The sequence below is a fragment of the Bidens hawaiensis genome, unplaced genomic scaffold (genome assembly GCF_021521415.1).
Source record: "Bidens hawaiensis isolate Kalapana, Puna unplaced genomic scaffold, B.hawaiensis_p1.1 tig00023396_1, whole genome shotgun sequence".
Classification (NCBI taxonomy): domain Eukaryota; kingdom Viridiplantae; phylum Streptophyta; class Magnoliopsida; order Asterales; family Asteraceae; genus Bidens; species Bidens hawaiensis.
The window spans coordinates 142020-157370 of NW_027493666.1; the positions used below are offsets into that span (position 1 = coordinate 142020).

The following is a 15351-nucleotide window of genomic DNA, read 5'->3' on the forward strand; positions in this document are numbered from 1 at the left end:
TTAATAAGGAACCCATAGAACAAGATCTTCAGGCAGGAAATGGCAAACCGGAGCACTTCCCGGTGTCACTTTAAGCAACTGAAAAGCCAAATGATTCGCTCTCCATTTCGAGGTATCCATATGACACACGGCCACCGCGTTCCCTTTGGTACCATCCTCACCCACCAAAGAAACTGCATAAGATCGGGTACCAACGTTAATGTGGCAATAAAACACAGCATATGCGTAGTTTTGTTTATGACAAACCACATCTTTATCTGCCGCGAGTTTTTTGACCAACCCAATCTTGTACTTTTGTGACGGGGTACTTTCTTCATTATTCACCTCAGTTGAAACTGCTTTCGCATTTTCACCTAGTTTTGCTTTACTGAAATTGACCATGGATTCTAATGACGTTGCGCAAAATATTTCTTCGCCCGAGATGGGTTTAAGCTCACAAAAGTTAAGTGTTTGCATTACGATTTTGGCTTCTACCGAGTTGGGTTTAACCGAGAACGTGTTATAGATTTCTGGAAGATGTTTAGACAAAAAGGGTATCGAATCAGAGAGTTCTTTTGGTAAAAATGCGGTTTTGTGGTTGTCTTTCATAAACTGTAGCTTTAGTTCTTCGCCTTGATGCAAGTTGGTTTCCAAGAATAATAACTTTGCTTCCGGATTGAAGAGGTAGGTCCCAGCAGAGCCCAGTTGGACCCGCAAGACTCACCTCAAAGAGGGACGTCTGCGCAGTTGAACCCGCAAGACTCACCTTCAAGAGGGACGTCTGCTCAAAGGCTAAACTCGCAAGACTCACCTTAAAGAGAGACGTCTGCGCAGAAACCAACTGGATCCGTAGGACCCACCATGCTCAGAGACGCGACGCCCTTACGCGCAGTATGCAAGCTGTTCCCGCAGGAAAAGCCTCCCAATGGTCGACGTACTCCGCCTGTTCCCGCAGCAACGGATACTAGCCATCAGGGAAGGCTACCCGCGCAGCAAGGCTACACGCACAAGGCACTTAACTCTTAAATAATTCAGTAATGTCACTTGAAGAAGGAGTGAGCAAGCCGGGAACACTCCCGCACAAAGCCGGGAATACTCCCGCCCAAATGAGCCAGTCCGTACGATACTGGAGGATCTTTTGTACTGTACCTGACGAGGTATGGACAAAAGATCTAACCAAAGATGCGACAGCTCACTGACAACAGTACAACGAGCAGCACGCTCTTGTACCTAATGTCACTATTAGCCGCTGCCTACTCACCAACCTGTCGGAGCACGTGCATAGCCTGCAGTTGGTGGAAAAGGAATAGTACACAGCCGGCCTGGTCATTATCAGCCGTTGCCTACCCACCAACCACCAGCATGGCACGTGCGTAGCCCACAGTTGGCAGAACAGGAATACTATTCAGCCGGCTGTACCTGCTTGGAAACCTACCTTCGGCTATAAATACTCCAACACCTTGGAATGGTATCATCTTATCTCATATCTTATATCTTGATATATTACCTGATATCTGCTCTAGTCATTATCTTAATATACATTTATATTCAAGAGCAATCTAGTCTGATTCTCACGCCGGAGGGTGGTCACAAGGAGGTACCTCCCCCTTCTCAGTGACGAGCTCACGGTGTCTGTTTTGCAGGTCATCAGAAGAACCATTTTTGCCGGATCTAACCCCTCGTGGGAAACATCTATTTAACCCCCAGATTATCCGTAATCTGCCCGGGGTCACTTAGGGTTTCCAGCAGAGGTTTGAGCATGGAGAGGGCGGGGGTTAAAGAGTTCCTTACCTGGCCGCGTGGCACTCAAAATCTCGTGGCCCGGCGGGTAGACCTCCACAAACCGATCCGCCGTTTGCTCCAAGATGGGCAACTCGTTCTCATCAAGAGCACGGGTACCCATCCGAGCGGGACCATCAGCTTCCCGCGGATGCAGGAGCGATTGCAGGTCGTTTCTCTCTGAAAACAAAAGAAAAACAGTTAGAAGAAAAACCCTAAATCAGCAAAAAGATATGAAGCATACCGTAAGGGATAGAGTTCAAACCGTATTCAAGGACGATAGGAATCTGTGGCGCCTCCGCCCCAGCATCCTTCCACACCCGGCTCATCCCGAGCATCACCATCCCGGACTCCGCAAAGCGGTAAACCGGAGTCTGGATCCGGGAAATCTTGGAGAACCATTCCGCCTCCTGGTAGTTGGAGGCGTGAAGGTTCGGGAGAGTTCTCCCGTTCTTAAACGTCATCGCTATCGGGACGACGCGAGCGGAGATATAGAAGAACTCCCGCTTCCAAGACCGAAGACTGCGCTCGGTAGCGCAGATCTTCAAACCCTTGATCCGATTGACCAAGGTATACCACCCCTGGATGCACCTCCAAGAATAGAAGGTCATCAGGCGGTCGACATGGAGCTCCACGCCCAGAATGAGGCACACCCATTCAAAATGGCGGATCTTTGCGATCGCCATTGGGTGTACCTCCGTCAGGTGCACACCGTGTCTCTCCAGAACACGGTATACAAACTTCGTCAATGGGAACCTGAGATTCCCATAGATGAAGAATGCAGCATACACCCATATTTTGCCCTTGGGGGCATCGTACACCGTCTGGTGTGGCTCAGGAAACTCAGGCTCGAAAGGCTCGAGCATGAACTTCCTGACGATATACTGATACTGGCCGACGGGAAGAGCACACTGGCACTCGCCATCAGTACTCTTATCGTCCTTATCAGAAGTGGACGACGGATTCTCGACGAACACGTCAGACTCCTCGGCAGTAGCCTCAACATCATGGGAAGAAGACATATTCTGGAAGTATGAAAGGCAACGATTTCAGGAGAATGCTCGATAGAAAGGTTAGAGTATTCGTCGGAAATCGCTTGAAGAAGAAAGAAGTGAAAGTGTGGATTAAGATGCACCCTCTCCCCCTTTATATACTCATCGCAATGAATGCGATGAATTTAATGCGAAAGAGAGAGAAATCGCAGGTGCAATGAAACTATGACACGTGGCAAAGACCAAGCTGGCAACAGCTGTTGAAAGGACGCGTGCCATAAATTTCGCGGCCACGCGCCCGAAAACTCGCGCCCACGCGCCTGAAAAAGCGTCTGGAATGACCATATACTGTCACGTCGCCATAACTTCCTGCACGTCCTGAAACTGTCAGAAGAAACCGTCGGACTACGCAACCGTCCCTTCAACAGCTGGGACTGTTCTTATCCTTTCACCAACTCTTCGAATTTCAAAAAGATTCAAAAAGATTCAAAAGTAAGCGGGACTATACCCCCTTACCTTGGTAACCAAGTAACCGTAAGACAGGTGCGGGTACAGTGTTAAGGCAAAACCCTTCACATACCTAGCACCTGCAGGGAATTGAAGCCAAGAATACCTCGGCAACCAACTAACTATAAGACGGGTGCGGGTACAGTGTCAAGGCAAAACCCTTCACATACTTAGCACCCGCAGGGAATTGAAGCCAGGAATACCTTGGAAGTAAAGTAACCATAAGACGAGTGCGGGTACAGTGTCAAGGCGAAACCCTTCACATACTTAGCACTCCGCAGGGAATTGAAACCAAGAAGGATCTTCTGGGCCATGCTTGCGGAAACGGGAATAACATCCCCGCATAGCGGGAACGTCGAGAACTAGATTGTTTGAAGCTCCAAGATGGAATTGGTTGTTTAACATAATTGATCACTATGTTCAAAACTACCAAAACCTCATGGAGAATCTACACAAGTGGAACTCAACGCTCCTGACTTGCGAGGAGGTTACAGACCTACTCGCATCATACCCAAAGATCAAGCAGAAAAGTTGGGAATTTCTGCACGTGACATTAGGACTTCCGCGGGAAGAATCCCCGTGGAAACCTTAAAACTAAACCCTTTTCAAAACCATTTGCTTAAGTCCAAAAGTTCACCTCACTTATTAACAATTCATGAGAAGAACATTGGACTGGGGGGACTTGAAGAGGTAGGTCCCAGCAGAGCCCAGTTGGACCCGCAAGACTCACCTCAAAGAGGGACGTCTGCGCAGTTGAACCCGCAAGACTTACCTTCAAGAGGGACGTCTGCTCAAAGGCTAAACTCGCAAGACTCACCTTAAAGAGAGACGTCTGCGCAGAAACCAACTGGATCCGCAGGACCCACCATGCTCAGAGACGCGACGTCCTTACGCGCAGTATGCAAGCTGTTCCCGCAGGAAAAGCCTCCCAATGGTCGACGTACTCCGCCTGTTCCCGCAGCAACGGATACTAGCCATCAGGGAAGGCTACCCGCGCAGCAAGGCTACACGCACAAGGCACTTAACTCTTAAATAATTCAGTAATGTCACCTGAAGAAGGAGTGAGCAAGCCGGGAACACTCCTGCACAAAGCCGGGAATACTCCCGCCCAAATGAGCCAGTCCGTACGATACTGGAGGATCTTTTGTACTGTACCTGACGAGGTATGGACAAAAGATCTAACCAAAGATGCGACAGCTCACTGACAACAGTACAACGAGCAGCACGCTCTTGTACCTAATGTCACTATTAGCCGCTGCCTACTCACCAACCTGTCGGAGCACGTGCATAGCCTGCAGTTAGTGGAAAAGGAATAGTACACAGCCGGCCTGGTCACTATCAGCCGCTGCCTACCCACCAACCACCAGCATGGCACGTGCGTAGCCCACAGTTGGCAGAACAGAAATACTATTCAGCCGGCTGTACCTGCTTGGAAACCTACCTTCGGCTATAAATACTCCAACACCTTGGAATGGTATCATCTTACCTCATATCTTATATCTTGATATATTACCTGATATCTGCTCTAGTCATTCTCTTAATATACACTTATATTCAAGAGCAATCTAGTCTGATTCTCACGCCGGAGGGTGGTCACAAGGAGGTACCTCCCCCTTCTCAGTGACGAGCTCACGGTGTCTGTTTTGCAGGTCATCAGAAGAACCATCTTTGCCGGATCTAACCCCTCGTGGAAAACATCTATTTAACCCCCAGATTATCCGTAATCTGCCCGGGGTCACTTAGTGTTTCTTCACGGATAATCATTTTGTTGATCTTTTGCATCATTTTTTGATGTACTATACCAGAAAAATGGCACGGGATGATCTTTGATATCATCAGCGGATGCAACATATGTGTAAGGATGATCTTTCAGTCGGATATTAATGGCTTCGTTATTCTTGTATAAACCCTTTCCTTCCCGTCGTCCCATGCTACATGCATGCAAATCAACAAGCTAGATTATTCATAATAAAATATCAATAATATGTTAATTAGAACTACAAAATGTAAGTGCGTTAGGTGCTTTTTGCGGTTCTCAAAATTCTCTTAGTTTTTAAATGAAAGCCCTTCTTAGGAAATAATGTACAAAACAAATATCAACCTTCATTTGTGTGTAAAAGATCCTTGACTGCTTTTGGCATTGGACTGTTTGGCACTATAGATTTCCAGTAAACTTCAGGACTCACTGCATGACTTCCCACAAGTGCTAGCTAATAACCAAATCACAGATAAAAGTGTGTATTAGCTAGCTATTCAGTTATTGACTTGGGTTGTAATTTGTAAACGAGTCGAGTTAGGTTGAGCTTGGGCTTGACGTGCTAATATAAAATAGCCAATTCATCAGAAGCATGAGGAAGCCGTATATTTTTAATTATTGTATCTTTTGCACATTTTTTTTGAGTGACGAATATTTTTTAATCATTATCGTCTATAGGACTTGAATCCAATACTTAAGTGTTTAAAGGCTTTGTCTTTGCTAATGGACCACCACCTCATTGGTATATATGTATATAACAAAAAATAACCTTTTTAACATCTATATTATAATGCAGAATTTACAACTACAGAATTTTATAATATACATACATAAAATTTGGATAACAATTTAAATTTATTATAATTTCAGTTTTAATTTGAATGAGTCTTAAACTGGCTAGCCGGCCGGGCGATGAATAGTATATATAGCTTAGGCAATATTGTTTCATAACATGCCATATCTCATAAACATTATATAATTTTTAGCGACACATACAATATACAGTAGAAACTCAATAAATTAATGCTCTATTATTTAATAAATTCTCTAAGATAATATTTTTTGCTGGTCCCGACTTGAGGATAGGATGCTAAATTAATAATTCACTAAAATTATAAGATAATACATTTTTTATAATTTCTTTAGACCTCATATAAAATATAAATTAATAATTCCTTATATATAACATATTACATAAATGATTTATAAAGGTTTCTTAAAAAATGACTCAATTGTCTTTTGTTTTTTGTTGAAATTAATTTTTCCTTGAATCTCGTCTCTAATTTTCCTTAGCATGATAAGAACTTCTGGTGTTGTTTTCTCATAGCTCAACAAGAAATTGTTCAATGTGATTTCCGCTTTAATAGCTTCGTTTCGCGAAGGGAGCTCCATTGTAGAACTTTCATCATCTTCTTCATCGATATCATCTTTATTAATTCCAATAACGCTTTCAATAATTTCTTCATCAGTCAACAACTATGCAACTACATTTTCTTCTGGGCGAGTCAGAACATTCTACTATAAATTAATAAAATATTAATTAATATATAAATAATAATTATTAATTTATCGATTAATTAATAACTCTTTTAATTAATAAATTTTGGTGGTCCCAAGTGTATTATTTTATAGAGTTTCTACTGTATCATATATGTGTTAGTTTGACGTGCGAGTATATATTTGAAGACTATTAACCATTGGCTAGCTAGGCTTTTATATATAAATATTTATGTATTTAGGTTTTTGTTGTTGATGAAACATATACTTACAGAAAGTAGTGTATAAATGTGGAGAAGCTTGAACTCCATTGGAGAGAAGCTGAAACAGAAATTGGAAGGCAGATTTTGATGATGTTTGAAGTGAGATTGGGTTTGATGGGGGTATTTATAGAGTGCAAAACAAAGTTCACCGATAATAATTCAAGTATATATGCCCACACGTAAGGGTGGAGGTAGTGTCATTCCCTCATTCACCATCGTTTATTTTCCGGGAAAATTCTCAAAATAGCCTATTTTAGAGAGAGAATCTCAAAAATAACTATTTTTTCCTCAAAATTTTTTAAAATTTGTACTGGCAAAACGTTTTGGGAAAAGATAAAAATAAAGAGAGAGCATGCCAAATTTTGAAAGAAAGTCAGGTAGGAGACGGGATTTCGGGAAATAGTGAAGGTAAAGTCCAAATTATTTTGTAATCTTGGAGCAAAAGTTCAGATTTTTCCAAATCTTTTTTATTCAAAAAACCGTCTTGAGAGACTGTTTTTTTATGTTTCTTACATTTCTCGTCCATGTTTTCAAATTTTTGAAAAAATATATTTTTTACAACTATACCCCTGAACCACCACCACCACCACCGCCTTGAACCACCACCATCACCGACACCGTCAGTCTCCACCCCATCACTTATTTTTCTATCACAACCGAACCCGGTGAGGCCGTTACCGGTACGAAAGCAGGAGCATATGTTTCAGCACCGTGAGCAGGAGCACTTGTTTCCGTTTCAAGTTACGTCCCCGCCGCACCAGCAGAACAGGCCGTCGCCGCAGCCGCATATACAGTCGCCGCCGCAGTCACCGTCTTCATGGCAAGGAGGGCAACAGTCGCAGTCACAGTTTCAGCATCATCAGATGAATCAAGAGCAACAACAACAGCATCATCACCAGCATCAGATTAAGCAGGAGCATGAGCAGCAGCTGCAGCAACAGTTGAAAGAAACCACAAAAATATTGAACCTTTTTGTTTATAAATATGTAGCCTCCGAGAGTGAAGAGAGCAAAGGGGTTTAAGGGGGTGTTTGGGATTGAGTTTGAACCGGTGATGGGTGTAGCGGTGGTGGAGGCGGCTATGGTGATGGTGGTGGTGGATCAGGTTATAATTGTAAAAAATATATTTTTTCAATAATTTGAAAATATGGACGAGAAAGGTAGGAAACATAAAAAAACAGTCTGTTTTGACGGTTTTTTGAATAAAAAATATTTGAAAAAATCTGAACTTTTGCTCCAAGATTACAAAATAATTTGGACTTTACCTTCATTATTTCCCGAAATCTCGTCTCCTACCTGACTTTCTTTCAAAATTTGGTCTTTTTTCTCTTTATTTTTATCTTTTCCCAAAACGTCTTTCCAGTCTAAATTCTAAAAGATTTTGAGAAAAAAATGACTATTTTGAGAACTCTCTCTCTAAAACAAGCTATTTTAAGAATTTTCCCTTATTTTCACTCCTTTACGTCTGCACCACATTATTTAATCCATAACCATCGTTTAACCATAAAAATATCATTATTCACCCGAATCCCATCATTCAATATTTTATATGTCTAACTAGTTTTAGAGTCCGTGTCACACACGAGATAATTCAAATATAAAATTATAAGTAAAACAAATAATTACATAGCGTATATAAAAAAATGTATTGCATGTATGCTTGTATCTATACAATGTGTACATAAATTGATTTGATTTATATCACAAAATGATTTTTTTTAAATAAACTTAATAAAAGAAATACACGTGCAAAATCATATCCGAGAATGCTTCTTTTTATTGAAAAATTCATTCTCGATGTCATATATTATAATTGAAAATGCACGTGCAAAATCGTACCCGAGAATGCTTCTTTCTATTGAAAAATTCATTCTCGGTGTCATATATGTATAATTGAAAGAATTTTGGTTATGAACCAATTTCGAAAATAAGATTTCTCATACGATTGTTGTTCTAACCACTCAGCCTAAATACAAAAGAGGCGTTACCTTTATTGATATATTTATCAATTTACCATCCATCAAAGAAAAGTAGGATATTAAATTGTAGAAATGGATGTTCTTCAAGAACTATGTTTTTCTGCGCTACACCATAAAAAAGATTTTGATAAGTTTCAGAGGGCTTCACGACTTTGTCATAATGACAACATAAAAAATAACATGTTAACCCATTTAATTTTGTGAATATTTTGTTTCATTTGAGCATAGCATTGCATGGCATGCTTCCCATACAACATTCTGATCACCATTGAAGGAAAAATTAATGTTGATATAAATATTTCAAATTTGATAAAAGTTAGAAGCATTGATAGGCATGGGGTGGCACGTCGAAAGTGTTCGCAATCTTTTTTTAAATTTTTATAGTTGAAGGAAAAATAGTCAATTTGCCAAATCCCGAACCTTTTAGTTATTTCAAAAAGCGCCCTTAAAAATAAACTTGAAACCCGAATCTTGTTTAAAATTCTAGCTTTTATACTTTTGACATTTAAAGTCAACACTTTGAACCCGTAACAAATTTGACGATAAATCTATTTTGCATTCTCAAACTTTTAAAAATACTCAAAATTTTTATTTTTGATCCGTAACAAATTTTGACTTAAATGTAGTTAACTTGTACCAAACAATCTATTTACCAACTTTTGATCATAAAATCAAATTTAACTTCCACAAAAAACTAAACAATTTTCATTGAGAAACATGATTTGTTGTTGATTTTAGGAATTCACCAAGTATTTTGAAATATATAGTAAAATAATATGTAATATTTATATTTATAAAAATATATAGATATTATATAAATATAGTGTAAAAGGAAAGTGAATAATTATTGATTTATTACTTATATTAGTGTATATTAGTTTTGGAGAGAAAAAATTGTGAGAATTAACCAAAACATGACAAGTGTCTCAATTTATTTTACTTTATTAGAATAGGGAGATTTGTAGACAGAGATATTAGGGTGCAAACGAGCCGAGCTCGAGCTCGACTAGGCTCGAGCTCGGCTCGTTTAGCTTACACAGAGCTCGAGCTCGGCTCGTTTCGAGCTCTATTTTCAAAGCTCGAGCTCGACTCGTGAGTAGATTTTCAAGCTCAAGCTCGGTTCAGGCTCGGCTCGTTTACTATATATCAACTATTTTTTATATAATTATAATTATTTTTATATATTTTTTTCTATTTATAACTTTAGGTATAAAATAATATATATTATTTAGTTATTTTTATTTATTTTTTCGTAATATTTTATATATTAAGTAATAATTATTAAATATATATTCTAAAAAATTATATAAATGACAGGCTCGTTTAGGCTCGTGAGCCGGCTCGAGCTCGATAAGTGAAGCTCGGGCTCGGGCTTGGGCTCATTTATTAAACGAGCTTATTTTTAGGTTCCAGCTCGGGCTTGATTAAGCTCGGCTCGATCGAGTTTAACGAGCCGATCTCAAGTAACTCGGCTTATTTGCACCTTTAAAAGAGATATTATAAAGAGAGAGAGAGAGAGAGAGGGAGTATCGACATGGCAACCCCGCTCCATGGTGTTTCTCTTCAGTACTACTAATGACAAGGCGACGTTCCCACGGGGCCTAAGTGGTGGTGTTCCCGTCATTCATGCTCTCTGTCCACCCTAAGGTAGCTGCCAGCTGGCATGGAGATTTAAGGTCGATAATTTATTAATGCATCCTCAACAAGTAGCATTGTTAACAATAAAAAAATTAGAAATTATCAAAATAAGCATGTTTAATCCAAAACTTTAAAGGCAAAGGAAAAAGAAAAAAACTCAATTAAACTACTCATGTCTGCCAAGCCTCCAAAATTGCCCAACAGGCCCTGGTCTTGTTTGCCTAGGCTAGGTGGTGCCGGGGAAGTCAAGACACCTCTACAGTCCCTTTATTCATGTTTATGTGCACGTATAGTCATTATAGAGTCGGTGGCTCAGTAACAGAGACAAAGTTTTTTACACATTTAAAGTTCTGTGATTCTAATCATGATATAAGATATTTGTCTTTTAAAAAAGTAAAAAAGGTTTTTGTGTAGCCTGTTGAGACACTTGTCTCTATAATAGAGGTGACAACTCACTTTTGTTTGAAATTTCGTATGAGCTTATCGTGTGCTTACAAGGGCGCAACTTATGAGGGGGCAGGGATGTCATCGGTCATCCTTGTTTTCTCGTTTAGTATGGTAAATTTTTGTGATTTCTTTCTAAAATTTTTGTAGGTGTCAAGTCCAATCACCCCTCAATAACTTCCACCATCTCTATGACTGATTAACTCAAACTTCGTCACTATGTTCCAAAAAAGGCCAAGTGAATTATGTGTTGCAATCATATTTTCTTTGGGATTTTTCCCTTTCCGATTGCAACTGTACTTCACTCACATTTTTACACCATAAACTTTTTTTTTTTAATTAAGTTATTTCTTATAATAAACTATTTGTTTTTCAATTACCTAATTAAAAAGCTTAAAACTTTATAATTAACTATGCGGCAATTTTCTTTTTTTTTTGTAAATTCTTTACAAATTTATAAGAAATGTATAAAATTTTCTCAAATTGTTAACTTTTGTTTACTTAGTTTTTAACATATTTTTAAAAAACAAAAGTAGAGTAAAAAAAGAAGTGAATTTTGAATGAAAAATACTTGTGACCCTATATATAAACCCTCTTTCACCATCGAATGGCGCCCCAACACTAGGGTCGTCCTTGAGAATACAAAAAAAAAAAGAAAAACAAAAAGGAAAAAAAAAATAAAAACAGGGTCTGGGCATATAAAAAAACGGGGCCCTAAAATGTAACCCTAATAACTCATGTAATTTAGATAATTACGATAACAATAAAAAATATCACATTCGAATGTGGATCAGATTGTTTAAAGCATCAAAAAAATTGATTAAATCACTAGGTAAAACGTTCTCCAACAACTTCAACTACACATAAATTATTCAATATCAATAATGTATCTTGAAAAAAATAACAAAGACTTAAACTAATAATAAGAATAAATTATATAAAAAATTTAAGAGGTGAAATTTATTTACCTACTTTATAAATTTGAATAAATATTGATAAAAAGTGTTTGAAGCATATACAAAATAAGTTGTGCGATGTATAACACATAACAAGGTCGTTTACCTGTGCGTTGCGACGCGGGCATGTTTGTGTTAACATATGGTGGATGCACACTTTGTGTAGTTTGATAAATGTGATTGCTAACTTGCTACCTTTATGTGCTATTTTTGTTAAAAACTTACAAAAACCTTTTTCAAGTGATAGTGGTACTTGTTTGATGAGCCTTACAGAAAAATATATCCTTTCATGGTGAAATTCATTAAGCATGGGATTCCTCTAATAGTTAGTATTTCGTTTGGGATTGCATGTTGGTCGGTGTATCTAGGGGTGTTCTTTGGGTTTGTTTTTTAGGTTTCGGGTTTTTAGGGTCGGGTTCTTCGGGTTTCAAAGTTTTAAATTTTAACCCGAAATCCAACCCAAATATCTCATGGGTTTTTCAGATTTGGGTTTTTTCGGGTTGGGTTAATCGGGTTTCGAGTATCCTAGAAAATGAAACAAAAAAGTTTAAAAAACTTCAATCCTAAAATTTAAACAACATATTCTCTTTGCTTGTAACACAAATAATTAAATAATAAACCAATATAACTTGATAAAATCATAAAACAATTTAAAAGAAGAGTAAAATTATGTGACTAACTCGAACCTTAATCGTCCTCAATCAGACCTATTAGGTTGTTTGATTATGGTTGATATTAGTAATAAACGAAAAATATAAAAAAAATTTTGGAACAACTAACTAAGTAACTCCGGGTACTCCGTGCGCGGCCCCCATTAGCTAAAGGTAGCCCGAGCCGGCCATGAGTCCGGACGGACGAAGCCCCTAGCGGTCCGCCAATTGAGGGATTCCCCGAATAAAACCCGACTCCCACGCCCGCCAAACGACACGACAGCGAGGAGCTGGTAAAACCGGGTGAGATCAGGACTCGAACCCTGGCAAGCCAGGGTCATCTCTGATATCTCCCATATAAATTGGTGACAGTAAGGCTTGAACCCCCTATCTCTCACTAGTAAAGTGAGTGTTCTACCATTGAGCCGCATCCAATGACAACAGTCCATTAGACTTAGATTCAGATTCTGACAACTTTAGTGACTAAGACTAAGCCTATTATACCTAAAAATATATGTAATTTCAAAACTAAAAAGTTTATTTGGGTTGACCCGAAACTTATAAATCAAACCCGAGAACCAACCCGAATTACTTTGGTTCGGGTTCAGGTTAGTCTTTTCTCGGGTTCAGGGTTTTCGGGTTGGGCTAGTTCGGGTTCGGGTACATGTTTTTTCGGGTTGGGTTTCGGATTTCATGTAAAAGTGACAGCTCTAGGTGTAGCCAACTTTAACTATCATGTCCTTACAACAAACATTCAACATTTCTATCATCGCCTCTTTGGAAAAAAACCACTTTCGCGTGTACACTTTCTATGCGATTTGTTGCACTTACACAATTCGTAGCAATAAATAAAAACAACCAAAACAACAAATATGCATATAATAGGTAAGAATGATTTTTTAACCTTGACTAAGTAGTAGAGAAACACACTTCAATTGTCGACTGCTAAACAACGATAAACAAAACTCTACTGCAAGAAATGAAAAGAACATAATTGAGTACATGTAAGGTAGCAAAATAGTTTAAAAGGAAGCGGGTCAACTGGGTTGAACTGATAAAATAGTTTAAAAGGATACATCTCACTTAGTTTTGAGCTGGTTGAATTTCGTTTTTTTTAACTTTCCTACAAAAAAAGACGAGACATATATAACGAAGGATACATGTGAGTGATAGTTTACATTTATGAAATGTGAGAGAAAGAAAATTATTAAAGATGTAACTAAACACTCGCAAATGATATTAAAATTATTAATTTCCACATAAAATTAAAGCAGATAGTAAATTAAAAAGTTGGTAACATCAAGAAGCACCTTTCTACTGTTTTCAGCTTGCATGCGAGATCCATTCTATCATTCACACTTTGAAGCTCCTTGTTTGTTGTTGAATACTTGGCTAGTGAGGTTTCTATATGTCATTATTTAATATAAAAAACATTAGAAACCGATAGGGGATAGCATCATTCTAATATACAAACTCTGAAACTTGGAAGTTTAAACATATATGGTATTTGATAATTAAGCGAAGCTCGTTTATTCTTGTGCCATACAGCTTGCACAACAAAGTGTTGGAAAATTAGAATATGAATGGAAATTAATTTTATGAAATTAGTATTATTAGACTTTTCATAAGGTGAACTTAAAGTAGAGTTGCTTAATGAACTTGGGTAATTTTATTAGAGTTTATGACTCTAATTAATTTCTAATTAAGAAAGATTTTTCATTATCCATGACTCTTGTATATATGGTAGGGTATAAGCCTCATTTGGGTGGAGTTAAGAAAAATACAAGCTAGAAAATTCAAAGAAAAATATATGCATGCATGAAGAACAAATACAGTGACATGTTATATCGCACAGACAATGTTCGTAATCGAATTCTTAGATATCCTCTTCAATGTTGGTGGGGTAATATGTATTATATTCAATCATTTTTTGTTATTGAAGGCTCTGGTAATCTAATTTTGTATATAAATGATTTTTTACCCTGTTGCAATTTAGGAGGTTTAATTTTGACAGTTACAGTTGTGAGAAAATTAAGATTTGATTATTAATTGTGTCTATCAACCAAATATTAAAATACCCTTTTACATTAAAAGACATTAAAAATAGAAATGCAATAATTACAATAAGGCCATAATCAATATTGTCCATTGATCAATCTTACTCAACGGTTAGAAATCACTTTTTACACTTCTCGCACTAAGATGATTTCTCCACCGAACCATCCCCTATATATATATAGGATGAATATCATCACAGAACTCTTAAATTATATTTACGGTTACAGTTATGAAGATTACTTTTTACACATACCTAATTTTTTTTACATATATGTAAGTTTGTTATTACATAAATTTTACACATACATAAACTTGTGATTTATGTATGCAATAAAAAATTTTATATATAAAATATGATAAAACTAGTTTTAAACAATGTTAATATATGAAAAAAAATCAAATAAATGTTTGGTTGTTATGAGTTCCTAAAGTTTTTAACTTTTTTAGAGTTCTGAAATGATACCAACCATATATATATATATATATATATAGCAAAACTTATGAAAGCTCACCAACATGTGTCGTTGACAAAAATATATTATTTTAAACGTGTTACATGTTGAATACAATGAAGTGCAAGGACAAAAAACTAGATTGACATTATATTTTATTTAAATGAATAATTATTGTTTCATTCCGATGTAAAGATATTTGCCTTATTATTGAACATTTTGTGTACTTGCAAATTAATGGAATTTAATAAATATATTGTCACTACTTTTTTTTAACAACGTTTGGATCCCCCGCCAATACCTTAGTGAGCCTTTCTGAGACGAGATATCAACCGTCCATACTGATTTTGGCGCTCCAGGCCTGACCACTCAAGAACACCATCAAGGAGGAAACTCACACCA

At 37.7% G+C, this 15351-nt stretch overlaps 1 pseudogene; it reads right to left on the bottom strand.

Moving 5' to 3' along the window:
* LOC143567413 (BURP domain protein RD22 pseudogene) lies at positions 1-7299 on the bottom strand (annotated as a pseudogene).
* Positions 7300-15351: the final 8052 nt, after the last annotated feature.